At 43.2% G+C, this 17,336-nt stretch overlaps 1 protein-coding gene across 3 annotated transcripts in view; it reads right to left on the bottom strand.

Moving 5' to 3' along the window:
* SVIL (supervillin) overlaps positions 1 to 3,851 on the bottom strand; it is a 135,832-nt gene extending 131,981 nt beyond the window's left edge. For 2 of the 3 annotated variants that reach the window (XM_068673613.1, XM_068673609.1), the window contains exon 1: positions 3,712 to 3,851. The gene's annotated coding sequence lies outside the window, so the exon portion shown is untranslated. Of the gene's footprint in view, positions 1 to 3,599 lie in introns of all 3 variants that reach the window. The other variant, XM_068673610.1, reaches the window with a different exon arrangement.
* Positions 3,852 to 17,336: the final 13,485 nt, after the last annotated feature.

A 17,336-nucleotide genomic window follows, 5' to 3' on the forward strand; every position in this document is an offset into this window, starting at 1 on the left:
AAGATATTTCTGGTAGCAAAATACTGTCCTGCTACAGCGTGGTGCCCTTCCTGGAGGCAAAGCAGTAACAGGCGTGCTACCCTCACACCATGACATTTGTAGGGGTAAAAAGACAGATTTGCTCTTCCAGCTGCACTTGGTGCTAGCCACACAGCTGCTAGTACTGCCACGCTGTGGAAGAGGGAGTGATGTCTCCTGTCTCCAAGGGACTGACATTGTTGTCAGTCACAGACAATGAGACCGAGTGCACCTTCAGCAAGTTTGCCGATGACACCAAGCTGTGTGGAGCAGCTGACACACTGGAGGGGAGAGATGCCATCCTGAGGGACCTGGACAGGCCTGAGAGGTGGGCCTGGGCAATGCTCACGGGGTTCAACACGGCCAAGCACAAGGTGCTGCACCTGGGCCAGGGCAATCCCAAGCATAAACACAGGCTGGCTGGAGAATGGATTGAGAGCAGCCCTGAGAAGGACCTGGGGGTGTTGGTTGACGAGAAGCTCAGCATGAGTTGCAATGTGTGCCCACAGCCCAAAAAGCCACCCGTGTCCTGGGCTGCATCAAAAGCTGCGTGGCCAGCAGGGGAGGAAGGGGCTCTGCTCTTGTGAGACCCCACCTGGAGCCCTGCCTTCAGCTCCAGGGCTGTAAGAAGGCCATGAACATATTGCAGCAAGCCCAGATGAGGGCCACAAAGATGATTTAGGGGCTGGAGCACCTCTCCTATGAAGGCATGTTCAGGGAGTTGGGGATGTTCAGCCTGGAGAAGAGAAGGCCCCAGGGAGACCTTATAACAGCATAAAGAGGGCCTACAGGAAAGCTGGGGAGGGGCTCTTTGTCAGGGAAAGGTTTTAAACTGAGAGTAGATTTAGATTAGGTATTAGGAAGAAATTCTTTATTGGTGCTAAGGCACTGGCACAGGTTGCCCAGAGAAGATGCAAATTCTTCATCCCTGGAGTTGGTCCAGGCCAGGCTGGATGGAGCTTTGAGCAACCTAGTCTAGGGGGTGGCATGCCTACCCATGGCATTGGGGTCGGAACTGGATGGGCTTCAAGGTCCCTTCCAACCCAAACCATTCTGTGGTTCTAGGACCTCAGAATAAGCTCTATCTAGAGCACCATCTTTTTCTCCAGTTTTGAGCCAGGTTTGCTATCCAGACTCGTCCAGCTTTGAGCCCACCCCACTACTCCAGTGTCTCTGAAGTCTTGTTCTGAAAACAAAAAAGTAAAAATGAAAGCAAGAACAGGATATTGGAATGAGTTAAGACATCTGTGAAGCTTAGCACAGTTTGGCAAACAGCTGATTTTTAACAGTTACAAGTAATGCACTGAGTCAACCAGCATGAGCAAGTGATACATAAATGATCCGGACCATCCATAAATTGCACTGAACCTCTCCCAACTTACTCTCCATGCTTACCATTAGGGATTACTCTTTCAACCAAGACAGATCACAATCCAGGGAAAAAACAACACACCGCTCCAGTCTCTAAGCTTTTTTGTCAGTTATTCTCCTGTAAACTACTTGCTGCTTTAAAAGAGAAGGTATTTATCTTAAAATTCCAGTGCTGTACTTACCAGGTACAGACAAAATAAGTGTACTTGGAAAGCATTCTTTGCTACCACCGCTCCCCTTCTTTGTAGTCAAGTCATATACTGCAGTTCATTTCCATTGAAAGACCTATTGGGGTGTGCTTATGTCTATCAGCAGAGGTGCGAGTTTCCATCTTTCAAAAAGTTCTCTTTAACAAGCATTTTACACATTCAGCGCTTTCACAAAGCAATTACTGTTGTTCTTTACTATGGAGGAAGTAGGCAAACAAATCATTTAATACGACTACACAAAGGTATTATTTAAAAATTATTAGGAGGTACATCCACACCAAAGTTTGCTTGCCATAACAAAGATTTCCCTACCATGTAGATCTCCTGACAGCCGTGTCCCAACAGGCTCTAAATGGCTTATACACATACCAAGTATTGTTCAAAGCAGACTTGCTTTCAGCAAGATTAAATACCTGTTCAGTTTGAACTGTCCCAGTGCCAGGATAAACTACACTCGACCAGTTCAGACAGTTATCCCACCAGGCACCAGTGGCCTTTGAAACTCCCAGTACCCCAGAATCTGCTGCTTCTGGGAATTTTGCCAGGAGCTGTGGGATAGCTCTCCGCTGAAGACATTACAAATTAAATATTTTAGAAGTGTGCTTGTGTTTACATGGAGCAAGGCTGCAACAGTTCAGAATATGAGTCAGCACGGTTTGCATCCACACAGAACTGAGCAGCGCGGTTACAAACTAGACGTTCTCAACAGAAACAAAGAGCGAGAGACGATTCCCCCAGCGGAATACACTCTGGCTGCACCTCGCAGAATGCAGCGATCACGTGCAGGCAGGAATTTTGCTCAGAACCTCACTGCTCGAAGGCACGCGATTCCCCTGTAGGAATTTCAAAAGTTTCTGTGCAGAACAGACACTTCGGTCCTGCCTCCATCCGTGAGGTTAACAACGATATCACGGCCGGATAAACTGACAGGCACGCACATCCACACGAAGATGCAGCTTTTTAACTCTTATCTGCCTCACTTAAAGCGAAAGATGAAACACACTTCCCATCGGGACAGTACAGAGAATAACTGAACGCATCTCAGCTCATTGATACAATAATATCCGGCAAAGTCTCCGGGCAGATAAACAAAGAGCTGCAACAGAGCGAACTACTCCGGTGCACCCCACGCCGTTACCTACGGCGGATGCACGGAAGGACCAAGCCAACACCCTCTTACCGAGGCCTCAAGGGGCTCCGGAGCCCCAAAAGGGGCAGGCAAGCTGCATGCCAGACCGGGGGAGCATTCCTGGCCGCAGGAGCAGCTGTCAGGGCTTTGCTGCAGGAGCTGAGCTGAACCCACTGCCCCTGCCTCCCGGCTCCACCACGGGCCCCTCGGTCTCTGGGAGGCGTGGTGCACACCAGGACCTCTTCTCTGCGAGCAGAGGGGAAAGCATGGACCGTGCTTCCAGGCAGAGGCTGTGGGACCCCCGGGAGCTCTGTCTGCACCCAGCCTGAGGCCGGCGGCTCCTCGGCTGGAGGTAGCCCCGAAGCTGCTGTCACCAACCCCACCGGCAGCGTGAGCCTGTCAAGGGAGGCTGCCCCTCCACAGCCGCTTTTGTTTTCATTCTGAACGCAAGAGTCTGAGATAACTGCAGGCTGAGAACATTTCCCAGTACGATATAGTTTGGTTCGCCCCTACAGAAACCTGCGATAAAAACAACCCCCGGGGACACTTCCCGCAGGCTATGGGACAGCCGTGCCCCCAGCAGCAAGCTACCCCCGGGTCATGAGATGCCACCTGAGCCCGGAGCGCTCAGTGCCACCACCGCCAGCTGCCGAAGACCTAAAAAACCCCAAAACCGAGCGGCCAACTCGCGCTTCCCACTCACACCCCCCCCTTTGCGGGACCCCTTCCACCTCCCCCCCGCAGCGCCCTGCCCCTGAGCCACGTGCGGGGGCACCTCTAGCAAGCGGGACACCCTGCAGCACCCTACAACACCCTGCAGCACCCCACCCACCGCTGCTGCCTGCCCGTTCCCCCATGCACAGCTCCCGTACCCCAAAAAGCCCCCCCGGCGGGGGTCCCGCTGCAGCTGGGGCACAGCCCCGGGGGGCTCCGGAGGGCTCCGGGGGGCTCCCCCCGCTGCTGCCCGCCCCCGCTGCCACTCACCTCGCAGCCCACGGCTCGGGGGCAGCCGCTGCCTGCGGTGTCCGCGCCTCCTCCTCCTCCTCCTCCCCTTCCTCCCCCTTCTCCTCCTCCTCCTCCTCCCCCCCCCTCCCCACGCGGGACGGGGCCAGGCGGGGAGGGGGCGTGGCTTAACTCGATTTGGACACGCCCCCTCCCCGCCTTGGCCACGCCCCCTCCCCTGCGCGCCCCCCGCCCGGCTCGCTCCCGCTTCCGCGCGCCTCCTGGAGGCGCTGCCCCGCTCCTTAAAGGGGCCGCGCCCCTCAGAGCCATCCCCCCCTCACGTTCCCCTCGTGCCTCAATAGTGCACACGCAGCCCCTGTGGGTGTGCAAGTGGCGGTACAGGGTGCCCCTGTGGGGTGCGCAGGGGTGGAGCCCCCCAGGAGCCCCACAAAGGGGCGCCTCAGACAGCCCCGTGCCCACCCTGCTGCTGGGACCCCTGTGGGGCAGGAGCTGGGGGTGCAGGAGGTCATCGCCCCTCCTGAGGGGAATTCAACCCATTGTCCTGCCTGGCTGTGCTGGTTCAAAATAGGGCATGGTTAGGAAGGTGGAGGAAACACCTACAATGTTGTAACCTCACCTAAGTAGTGCATCAAAGGTGTTCGTCCATGCAGTACAGGGTGAGCAGAGCACCCGAGTTCTCTGAGGCTTAGCAGCCCAGCAGGCATCGTCCCCAGCACCATTTCAGTATCGTCCTTAGTTCCCTTTTAGTGCCATTCTTTTTATTTTAATCCTCCACTCGCTCTAATCTTTGAGTTTAGGCAGTTCCCTAAGTGTGTTACGTGGAAGATGAGTCCTGCTTCACTCATTCAGGTCTTATAAAGCAACCCAAATTACAGAGCAACCCAAAACATGACCACAAAACAAATTACCAAAAGGGGATTCGTTTGTAGGGTATCTTAAACCTAGGAGCCCAGGCAGAGAGCACGTGGGACGAGGCAGAGTGGCTCCTTCTCTCCCGTCAGTTGCATACACAGGAGCAGAGCTGACTTCTCCTCGTCCTCACGAAGCCTGTGCAGAGAAGCAGAAGGGAAATCTCCAGGTGTGGAAACACACTGAAGTGAGGCAAACCAGAGAAGGTTCACATCAACACCCCAAGTGTGTCTCACAAGGCACGCTACAAAATATCTGCAGCACTCCAGCAGCTCTGCGCCCTTGGAGGAGATCTGAACTGAACACTGAGGGCTTAGCTCGAAACACTGCTGGGCTTTATAGCTCTGTGGCAGGGAGGATTTTCTTAATTGCAGGATAACGATGTGGTGCGGGCACATGCCTTTTGCCTAGTGGTTATGAATTATTTTGTGCAGCAGATACATGAAACCCACATCAAATAGAAAGCGTAGACGTGTCATTCCAGTCTGGGTGAGGGAGAGGAGAAGGAAGGCTAGCACAGAAAGGAGGGCAGACCAAAACCGTAGTAAGGCTCCAAATCCTGGACTGAAAAGTGACCTTGAAAGTATAACTTATCCTGCTGCCTTTCAACACAAGTCATGTCGTCCTATTTGAAACTATGAAAGGCCTTCGCTTTCCCTAAGGATAAAAAGAGGCAGCAGCTTCTCACTAAAGTCATCAAGGTTTAGCGATGGAATTTTGATCCTGTTAAAAATGCCCTGTAAAACAGGCCTGAGAGGATTGTCTGAGTGGGGAAAAAAAATAAAAAAATAAAAATAATTGAATATTAAGTTTGTTTTTGTTGTGAGTGACACAACACTGTCCTTATTTATTTTCAAATATCTGAATGGTTTCTTGATGGAGCTTTCACAACCAAAAACCTGCAATCCATTTACCAAGAGCTCCGTTTTTACCCCAGTTCAGATCTGATTTGTCTGGATTTAGCTTTAGGCACAGTCCCTGCCATCCTCTGCCAGAGGTTTTTCTCCTGCAGACTTAATCCATGATCCAGATACATGATTATTTAAAATTTACATTTAAAAAGGAGTAAAAGATTGATTGGAATTCCAGGGGAGGAGAGGGAGGCACAATGATATAGTGGAATCTTTTGTTCCCAGCAGAACCAGGAAAGAATTAAGTTTATTAAAGAAACGTAATTTGGGTCAGACCAAGCATCTTAATCCATGTCAGTTTAAAAGATGATTTTCCCTATTTTTTTAATGTTAGGCACAAGCACTTTTGATTTATGATGGGAGTCAAAAACATCTGTACTTTGGGGCACAAGCAAATGCTTATTTAAACAATGGGGCTGCCTGGGGGGTTGATATAGGGAAGAAATGACATTCTTTTGCAAAGAATTCAGTGTATTTCACTCCGTGCTTTGTTTTGAAAAGTACCCTGCAGAAGACACAGTGACTCAATCCATTTTAAAGGAGTTGGGCAACTTTTACCTTTATGTGATTGGTGTGACCACGAACAAAGTTGTCACTGATGAAATATTGTTATTGTCTGCTTGCCTTTGAGTGAGCCATGTGAAAAGAATTGGTCATCTCAGTCACACTGGCAGCATAGAAGTATTCACATCTTAAAAACATTTGGAAGTGGTTGGTAGTCTGAGGTCTTGTCTGCACTCAGGATTAGCTCTGATTTCAGGAGTTATTGTAGCTCCTGGTACAAACCCACTGTAGATAAAGCAAGCTGTGATGTGCCCTGACATCTGCGCCATTCAATGGCTGATACAGGGCTAGTTCAACAACAGATGAGGTCAATGCAAAGGAACCAGTTTCTGAACAGTTTCCTGCCCCAAATCAGCTCTCATCATGTGCTGAAGTAGTTTATTTGAAGTTTTTTGGGAGGGAAAAAGTGTTGGGGTCTATCAGAAGATGACATCTGTAGCATTGTTTTAAGTTCTACCCTCCACTGGGTGGAGATTCCATCTGTAACCAGATGCCGTGCTCCATATGGATCGATATGATTAGAAACAGGCTTGAAAACAACTCTTAGCTTTACTAGTCAACTTCCCTGACTTCAGTAAGCCAGACCTGTGAATGAATGTTGTGCCCGCTGCTTCTTTTAAGTCCATGAACTCAAATCCAGGCATCTCTATGCTTAAGGGACTTTCTTGCCAAGCTGTGGGACTGACCTCTGTAGCTCAACACAGTCAATGTACTACGACAAAGATGTGCCTCAGTGTAGAGCCCAGCATAAACTGTTAATGTCAGCAAAGAGGCCAGAGGGGAGAGGCAGAAATATGTCTATTCCTGCAAGGTTTCCACATGTGGAGAAAGCAGGAAAAAAAAAGTAACAATCTGCATTTCAACTGCTTTTCTAAATGAATGCATTCAACAATGTGGCAGGCTCGTAGCTTTCTCTTCCTGCCTAAGGCCATGCCAAACTGGAGTGAGGAAGCCTAGGGTCTTTTAAAAGAAGGTGTGAAAAACTCAAGGGCAAGTGTAGAATTTTAGAAAACAGCCAAAGCCTCTGTCCACCCTCGGAAGAGCAGAATGACAGAGATCTGGCAGCCATTGCAGCCACCACCGATTTATTTACGAGTTCCTGGAGTCAGTCCAGTGTAATTATGGGCCTGAACTCCAGATCAGATTCACTTGACATTTGAGAAAGTCTGTGGAAAAACAGTAATAATAAACTGATAATAACCATCCGTCTCATAAGCAACAGAAAATAAAGGGAAGGGAAAGGGCAGGTGGGGAGAGGGGAGGGCAATATAATCCCGAAAAGATCTCCTGCTTGTCAGGAGATACTTTCAGTGTATAACCCCTATATATTTTCTGAAAGGAGCTGCAGAGAAGTTTGGAGCAAGTCCTGAATCATGTCAGTGCTATTGCAATTACTGCACTGGAAAAAATGCAAACGGTGGGTGCGAAGGAAGCTGGGATAGGTTGGGGCAGCAGTTTCTTTCGGTGGAGTGGATAGTTTGTGGCCCACGTGGCATCTATCCAAGCATGCTCATCACCTAAATTACGTTACCATGAAGCCATTGGCTTTGGAAAAAGATGTTCGAAGAAAACTATGCCGTAGCATATGATTTATTTTCAAATTCATGCACCGAATAGAAATAGACTTTTTGTTCTTTACTGCAAGTCTGATTCTGCTAGTTTGTATCATTGGTATAACATGGATGAAAATCAGGGTTAAAAGTCTTAGTATTTAAAACATCTGCAGCCTTACATCAAGATTTATATCCCACTGTTCGATCCTTTCCATCTGAATCACCCCATATTATTTTCTATTGAATTGCTGTGAGACAGCTTTAAAAAGCTAACTCTCTGGGAGTTTTCCAGAAAAAAAATATTTTTCAAGTAAGATAAGTTGATTAATTCTGCTGAATGGAAAAGGCATCTTCTCTGACAAGAAGGAGGCCTGACATTTAGTTTACAGTTGTCTCGAGTATTTTATTTCAGGTGATGGAATTGAATTGCAAGTTATGAGTGAATGTTTAATGAAGCAAGAGCAGTTACGTTTGTGCTGCACCTAACCAGCATATTGTGGGGTTCCCTTATGTAGGGTTTCAGGATGTATTGACTACATGCGCGGAGGTACACAGATATGTATATATAAATGGATTTTCTCAGGGGGAGCATTCTAGTGAGTTGCTCTTATCAAACAAGAACCAAAAGTGGAGTGTCCTGGCAATCAATACTGAGCACAGTAACACTAGACAGTATCTGAAGGAAAAGGAACCCTGGAGGAATGAATGGGGTTAGTGGCCCAGAATATGTCATCTGCAGGTGACCTGCTTTACCAAACTCACCCAACGGCTCGGGAACTTCTCACTCACAGCGCGGAGTGTGTGACTCCAGTTGTGAAGGAGAAAGACGAGTGAAAAAGGAACGGCCACTGCAGAGCACATTCAGTCCTCATGTGGCTGGGGAGTGTGCACTTCTTCAAGCTAAGTCCCCAGGAACTGCACACATTGAATTGGGTTAGCCCAGGCTGTCCAGCCCATTCTCCCTGATCACAATGGTATCAGGTTTTTCTGCTCAGGAACAATATGTGGAATTGGAGTTCTGTGTTATTTGAAGCTTTTTCTTTCTTTTTTTTTTTTTCTTCCTTTTTTTAATTTATTTAACTTTATTTAACTTTTTATTTGACATTTATTTAACACTTCGGGTTATTACTCTGCATGCTTTTACACTTTCCTCTATAAATATATGTCTCACAGGTCTTAAGGAGATGACTTAGCAGTCTGGGGCTCCGGTGTAAGGTCAATAACAAATGTGTAATATATAGGAATTGATTTTTTTTTTTCTTCTTACCTACCATACATCTGGCTTTCACCAGATGTGTCCTTTATTTATTTATTTGTTTTATTCTTGTTGTTCTTGGTAATTTTATTGAGGCAGGACTTGAGAGCACTGGCAATTGTCTGGTACAGCCTGACCAAAATAGCGACCCTGCCTGAGCTGCTGGGTATCTAGAAATCCTCGGCACATCACCGTGCACTGCAGCTCGGCTCCATGAAGTATTTCCACAGCACTTCCACAGAGGTGGGCCTTCCCAGCATATGCTGCCCAGATGAGCTGCACAGCACAGAGTAAACCCACTTACTGTGAGAAGTCAGATTAACTATATAATTTATGCTCCGGACATCTGATACTTTAACATGCTGGGCCCACGGTTATTTTCTATTCTGCACATGCTCATAGCCTTCTAACGGGCATTTCTTGGGCTCGAAACGACTGACTTTTTATTTACTTGTTTCCACGTCTCTCTATGGTGAGACAGGGCTGCTTGGAAATAACCAATTTTTGTTTGGGATCCGTTCATACCATTCTGCAAGGCTTGGTTGTAGGTGGTCAGCTCTGCTGGCATCCCAACCGCTGAGCTCAGTGGAATGTTGGAGCGCAGGAATTTTGGAGGCACACTGAATAAAGCTTTCAGCTACCGACAGCATCTGAAGAACATCAAGAAAATGTTGAAAGGAGCCTAGGTAAATATCCGTCAGAAACTGGCTGGCATTGCCATCTGGATTTCAGCACAGGCAATGGGCCTGTCTGCCACAGAGTTTTCTTCACATTATTTGGTGTAATGGTCCTCACATGGAGCTCATAGTTATTAAAATAAATAGTTCTTTTAGGATAATATTTTGGATTTTGAACTCCATTCTTCTTTGGCTTCCAGTGCCATCTAACTATCTCATGGCAAATTCCATAGTGACAAGAAACATCACCTCATACTAACAATCCCATTTTGCTGTTCATAGCAATTGCATGAGTTACTGGCGTCGAATCTGGGCTGTCTGTAGAGTCTAAAAGGAACTGAATGGTGATCTTCCAGTTCCAGAAGTTCCACTGACAATACTGGGCTGCACTGAAGTGACCATGGCCCACGTGGCCCCATGGGTCAGCTGTGATCACTGCTCAGAGATCCAGTAACGCTCTCTGCATGAAGCTGTGTCTTGGTCTCTTCAGCTGGAGCTGGATTTGTTGAGTTCTGAAGCCAAGAGGTGGAAGTGGATGGTCCCAAATGATCTGCTACCAATAATCATTTCTCTTTAGCATTCTTGTACAGCTTAAACACAGACTTCCCATGAAGACCCACAATGACAAATACTTAAATATATGTGAGAACACAACCTTTTAAAATAATCCCAAGTCTTACAGCTGCCAATATCATGCAAACATATAGTATGAATCATGTTAGCACTTGAAAAGTCTGAGTTTCTTGCAGTCTTTCAGTAGGATCCTGCAATTTAATAGCTCATTCATTATGTATATTCCCTCTGTCACAGATGTGTTATCAACAGACAGAGAGGCTAGGGGGAAAAAAAAAAAAAAGAAATCAGTCAAGTGTAGATATTTCTTACAAACAGTCTGCATCAGAGGATATTAGAGTGTAGAAGGCAAAGCTGTAGCTTAGGGTGACTTCTGTCTGTAAGAATGAAAATATTTGCAGTCTTGCTTGCCATGTTTGTAGTCAGAAGAGCTATATGGAACCTTACATCTCATCTGTGTGAAATAAAGATCCCATTTTGGCTTGCCTAAAGCAACTTTTCAGGGAAATAGAATAAGGTTATTTGAATAGGAAAGCCCTAATTTAAACAAGTAACACTCTGTACAACTCAGAGCTTTTTCAGCAAACTGAATTCAAGAAGGAACAAAAAGACTAAACAGAGATGTTTTGTCTCCTAATGAAACACCCCAACCTCTTGGCTAAATAAAACTTTAAAGGCAGGAATTTAATGGAAAGACACATTTTATGAAGCAAATACTTGTTTACTACCAAATGATGCAGTGAGTAGTTTGGCGGCCTAGCAGTTACTCCTTGCATGATTGTATTGTGAACTTTCACGTGAAAAGCACGACCAGTCTCAGTGCGTTGTACAACAGAAATGCTGTCTTTGGTATAAACTCATTTTGTTGTGCTCTTAATTATTCAGTTTGTCTGCAGTGTGACCCAGTGACACGCGATAGAAAACACAGCATGTGGCATCACCTACAACTCCCATATGCAAAAAAATGGTGGTGAGGGTGACACTTGGTTGAAAACTCAATACACAATTTGCGTGAGATCTACTGCATACATTTTTGAAGTGATCTAGAACATTGCCACTATGCTGTAAGCAGTAAAGCACAAATTAAAAAAAAAATAATAATATTGAAAGGAAAAGCTTGCAAGTTCATTTGTGATGTTGACACAATCTCATACACACGTTCCCCCAAGCCCCCGTGATATTGTTATCAGGGATTCATGTCACACAAAAAGCAATGGGTAAGCATAACAATCCCATCTGTGACACTGCATCAAGGAGCAATTTCCATAATACTTTGCAAAGATCAGAAATTATTTAGTGATGAAATGCATTCTCCAAACCAATAGTGAAAGCACCTCAAATCAAGGACACATTCTTTCTGACTTCTATCTTATTTACTTGTTTCATTAAGCCCCAGTTAAACACAGCAGTGAAATAGCTAGGAACTCTTCACAGTATACAATAGTAATACTTGAAGATTTTAAGTTAAACATATACTGAAATGATTTGCCAAATTTAGGCTTTATATATGCTGAAAAGTGATCTCAAAGTCCAGGACAAGCTGTGATTGAAACAGGTTTGTGGCAAAAAGTAATGTTGGTACTTTAAGCTGTATTTTTGCTTCTTTTTGCCAGATATTTGGAGGCCTAGCAAGTACAATAATAGCAGCGGAAAAAAAAATAAAAAAGATAAAAAAAATAAAAGGGAAAAAAATCTGTAATCCATCATAATCTGGCAACAGATATCTTTTCACTAACAGGTTGCAAAGACTGGTTACTCAATTTGGAGATGACCACGGGTGCACCTAATGACTGGGAAAAGCCCTGCAGCCCAGTTGCATTAACTACGAGCACCATCATCATGCTGGGACAGTAGGGAAGAGCTAGAGCAGGACCAGTCACACTGGAGAACATTTCTCAAAGCTCTGCGGGACTAATGTCATGGAAAGGCCACGAGCAGTGGGCTGCCAAACCGCACTTTGAGACCTTTCTCCTACTGTAAAGTAATGGCTACGTACAGTACAAGGCAGTGGAAAGTCAGGCTCCAAAGTTATCCTTCACTAAATGTAAAATGTTTGCATTTTAGCCAATTAAAATATCTCAGTGCATTCAAATAATCTGTAAACCCATGACTCTGGAGCCTGTCCAAAACCAATAAAAAAAAAAAAAAAAGCCAGTACCTGTAACAAAGGCGTCGCGAGTCAAGGAATATGAAATGTGCTGTACAGGTCTATGTAATGAAATCCTGTGCTTCTCTGGTTTTTACTACCAAGCATAATTATCAGCTATCTTTACACCCAGGTCCAATTTCCTACATTCTTCTTAACCACTCTCACTAATGCAAAAAACCCCACCAACCTGATGTGAGTATAATTATTTTTTATTAAACTAAGCCATGAAAGAACCCTAAAATATTGTATTTTACACTAGAAGCACTAAGGAAAGCAGTGAATAATAACTCTTCCCTTGGACAATGCTATTGTCTGTGAGTGGGTGGGGTTCATGGTGCTGTGTGTGTGCAGGTCATCGATGCAAAAACACAAGCAGTGAAAGCTCAGATAACCAAGGAGAGACCTCACCACCACAACAAGGGTGCTTCTGCAGATTTACCGAGTTAATTTTTCCCAGTGGAAATAGTGCCAAAGAATAGAGGAAGTGTGTAGCTGAATGTCTTATGGATGGGGACAAGGACTGTGTACGTTTGTTCCTCAGACATTTCTTGTTGTCTTATCTCCTGCTCATTTATTAACACTTGAGCCCAAGTAAAAATGAGCAGTTGTGAAAACTGGGGGAAGACTGAAGTTCTTCTATTCTTGTATGGCCTTTTTTACGCTGCCAAGGTGGCACAAAGGAGCAGGCAAACATTTTGTAAATAAATGTTTTCCATTTTGAAACTGCTCATTCATCAGTGGGAGTAAGTCTAGGTGGATATTCGTATTGGAAATATTCATGGTTATGTAAAAGGAAATTTGGTTAAGGCACATTGCAGAGCTTTTGGAGTGGAATGTTTCTCATCTATTACTCCTCTTTCAGAAAAGCTCTTTTTAAAAAAAAAAAAAAAAGCCTTTGTTTTTTTCATTATTATTTTAACAAAATGATGTATTTCTATTGACATGACTTTTTTTTTTTTTTTTTACTATTTTTTATGGGAATTTACAAATTATATGACTTTTTCCCCTGTAAACTTGGATATATATAAAAATGCCAGAACTTCCTGCGAATTACCCTTTAGGTTGGGGAATGTTTGCTAATCTTAGTAACTACCCAATAAACCCAAACTTGCAAGGAGAAAAAAAAAAAAAAAGAGAGAGAGAGAGAAGAAATAATTTATGTAGATTTTTATAATGAGCATGTCACCAATAACTCAAACATACAAGCTGTTGTCCCTCTAACAGAAATTATATACAGGAGCTTTCTAGCCATAAGCCTCTATCACCCCTCTGATGTCGTATAAAAGAGGCATCAGTGGCAAGGTACAACCCATTCTTCAAGTCTTTATTTTTTTTTCAGCAAACTGGAATAAGAAGATAGGTTTTGTTTAAATCTGTAGCAAAAATAACTCAAAATCACGGAATCTGAATGTCACCATTTGGGGCCTTTTAAAGCTGCATTACTGTGCTCAGCTGTACTATTTCAACTGCTCGTTATTGGCATACTTAAATATTCATCTACAAACTTGGAAATCTCAATTTTCCTTCTGATTTGAGTGTCTGTAATTTATTCACCCAAAGCCTTTTTTTTTTTTTTTTTTTTTTAAGTAAATTTAACAAATGGTATCTCTTTCTTTCAAATCCCTTTTCAGAAGATTAAAAGAGGGAATATCTAAAGAGGACGTAATATCTTAAGGCATTCACCTGCTTAATAAGATTGATCCTTCCTAAGAAGACTATGGATAACTCAAGCCATCTGACTGAATCACTTTTAATTTCTAAAAATGCCTGCATCAGATTGTATACGCTAACAACATGGACAAAGAAAGACAGTTAACTTCTGGTAGACTGAAGACCAGAGAAAGAATTGTTAATGATTTGGAAGAAGATTCTGTGTTACGGATACTTCTCTTGTTCTTTTTTTTTCCTTTTTTTTTTTTCTTTCTTTTTTCTTTCTTTCTTTTTTTTTTTTAATGTCAAAAGGAACTAAACAAAAGTTCATGACATTATTTATTCCAAGAATGTGTAAATCTGGATGCACAAAGAAGTAACATGCTATCTACACAAAACATTTCAACTTGAAGGCTCCTCCTACTTGCATTTACTGGATTGCAGCCAAAGAGTTGTAACTGCCAAATTTTTCTCTAACAGAAAATCCATCTGAGCAGAATTTAGTATTGGCAGAGGATATTTGGAGACATGTGTGAAAAATTAGGAACCCTTTAAGGGAAGAAGTTACCCAATTAAAAACGTGAAGAAAATAATCTATCATTCATTCCCATCAAATCCCTTTTGATTTCAAGCACCAAAATAATGGCTGGATCAGACCCCAGCTGAGTTTTGAGCTGGCTGAACTGTTTGTTGTGGATTTAGCATTATTTTTTTGGAGAGGGGAAAATTCTGAATTGAGATTTTAACGTGTTTGGTTTTGCTTTTTCAGTTCTTTCTTTGTGGAATATCTTGCAAAAATAACATTCAGTCCTTTGGCTGTTAGAAAGAGCTTCCTTTGAGCATTTCAGCATATTTATCCATGTCGTGTGTTTGTACTTTCACATACTGTTTTCCTTGACTGGATGACTCTTAAATATTAAATAGGATCATAAATCAGTGAAAAAAAAATACCAAACTGTCACATATTCCGTTTCAACAGGATAATCGCTTTCTTAAAATGTATGAAATATTTGTAATCACAGGCTTTTGAGGGAAACACTCACTAATTTGATAAATAAAACAAGAAAATAATAATAATAATAATTTAAAAATCACATTCTGCAGCTTATTAACAACCATGTTTCCTACTTAAAAAGCTTTTTGTTTTGCTTCACAAATACTGACTCCACCCTACTACAATGTATGTGGTACTGGACCTGTAGAATGGAAATCAATGAGTTATACTTTTTTCAGACCAAAAAAGAATGGAAAAAAAGTCTGAAGTTCCTTTTTTTTTTTTTTTCCTGAAATAAAGCAAAATGTTTAATTTTGCAAATTTGTAATTATTAATCAAAATTACTTTCTACTTGAAAGTAACGGCCCTCATTTATTTTATTTTTTTTTTAACATTTTTTTCTAATTTCCAAAGGTAAATATTTAATTTTCAACATTATGAAACAGAAGCCTTGGGGTGGCATTCATCTGACCCAGGTATAAGCATCACAGTCTTAAATGCATGTCCTTGAAGGAAGCAAATTGACCTCCAGACATGCCTGTTCCTCTGCCCTGACTATAGCTATGGTAGCTATCGGGTTAGACATAATGCGTGACTTAGACTTGGCTACAGATAAATATTTTCCAAAAAAGAAACCCCTCCCAAACCTGTCTTTTTTTGGAGTAGGTTTGAAATTACTTCACATATTGAACTCTTAAATTTGTGATTACTTGTCAGTCCAAGCCTGAATTATTCCACATATTTGGTCCAGCCCCACTTCTGAAGCATGCCCCAGAGAGAGAGAAAAATGATCGTAGCGTCTTTACTTCTCCACAGAATTTGAGTCTTATTATTTCATCTCCAGTTATATCTCTTTTATCATAGCTGCAGGGTATGTTACAGAGTTACTCTTTACTCTGCTAATCAAGAAGAATGTGGCTATTATTCTCCAGGTTTCCTTCATGGAGGCGGTCACCATTCCTGGGCGTATGCAAGCGAAATGTTCTCCTCACCAGACATATCATTGGAAGGCTGAACAAAAGCAGCACGGTGAATTGCCAGCCTCGCAGCTTCTAAGATTGATTAGATAGGGATTTATGCATCCCAGAATGAAAGACAAACATGAAGATATCCTTTGGGAGCGTCTTCTGTAACTGGTGTGAGACAGCTGATAAATTATTCTGATATTTGGTGGCAAGAACTTAGCAAAGGTCTTGGCTTTGCTGGAAAGCTGCTGGATCTCAGGAGCCTCAGGCATAGGCAGTCACAGCATCCCAGAAACTCACAGCTAGTGAAGACAAAATAACTTTACAATAAATATGAAATACATAGCCTATATTCCTATATTGGCAAAACTACTTGAAATAATGAAAATTATTATAGTATTTTTTGTTCCTTGTGCAAGTTGTGGTATGCCTGTCACCTTGTGTCTGGTTTGACAATGAGTTATAAGGGTTTTTTTTATAGAAACAAAGCATAATTTAGGCTAGAAAGGATTTCTGGAGGTCATCTAACCTAATCCTCTGCTCAGAACAAGACTAGTTCAGTATTAGAACAGGTTGCTCAGGGCTTTGTCTGGTTGAGTTTTGAGTCTCTGCCTCAGGAGACTTGGACAACTTCTCTTTGGACATCTTTTCTGGTGTTTGGCCACCCTCATAATGAGGATTTTTATTTTTTTTTTTCCTATTTGGCATTTCCTTCTTGCAGTTCATCTCTGTTGCCTCTTTTGCTGTTGACCTCTAGAAAATGTCTCTGTCTTCTCTATAACTGAATTAGAATTAGGATTGCTGCCTTAAAAAATCCCAGGCCCTTGAAGTATATTTTTATTTGTATAATTGCTGATACATTTGCTGTAACCTGATCATCCCAAAAGAGAACTGCCTGAAAAATGTAACCAGCCTTTCTGGTCTGTGGGAGGGTGGATTGCTCCATTGAGGTAGCCAAATTTAACAAGGAAAAGAACTGGATTTAGCAACCATATCAAAAGCAGACATTGTCTCGAGAGACATAAGACTCACATTCCAACCAGATACCAGCCAAGGCAGGTAGCACAAACAAGTTTCTAAATCCATATTTAAGGGTGGAAAGAAAGTGTATTTCTTATCTCAGTTTTAAATCCAGAATCAGTAATCAGTATGCATGTAGGGTTACAAATTACACATACATTTCTGGAGCTGTGCCAGGGGACAACAGTGTGATCAAAATTAAGGCTGTGGACCTCTTTTCGTCAGAAAATATTCAGAGTTAACATAAAATATGGAACCTTAGAGTGGTTTGGGTTGGAAGGGACCTTTAGAGATCATCTAGTTCCAATCCTATTGTCCTGGGCATGGACATTTTCCACCAGATCAGGTTGTTTAAGGCTCCATCCAACCTGATGTTGAACACTCCCAAGGATGGGGCATGACCACAGGGTGTGAAAATTATGACAC

Source organism: Anas acuta, chromosome 2 (genome assembly GCF_963932015.1).
Source record: "Anas acuta chromosome 2, bAnaAcu1.1, whole genome shotgun sequence".
NCBI classification, from domain to species: domain Eukaryota; kingdom Metazoa; phylum Chordata; class Aves; order Anseriformes; family Anatidae; genus Anas; species Anas acuta.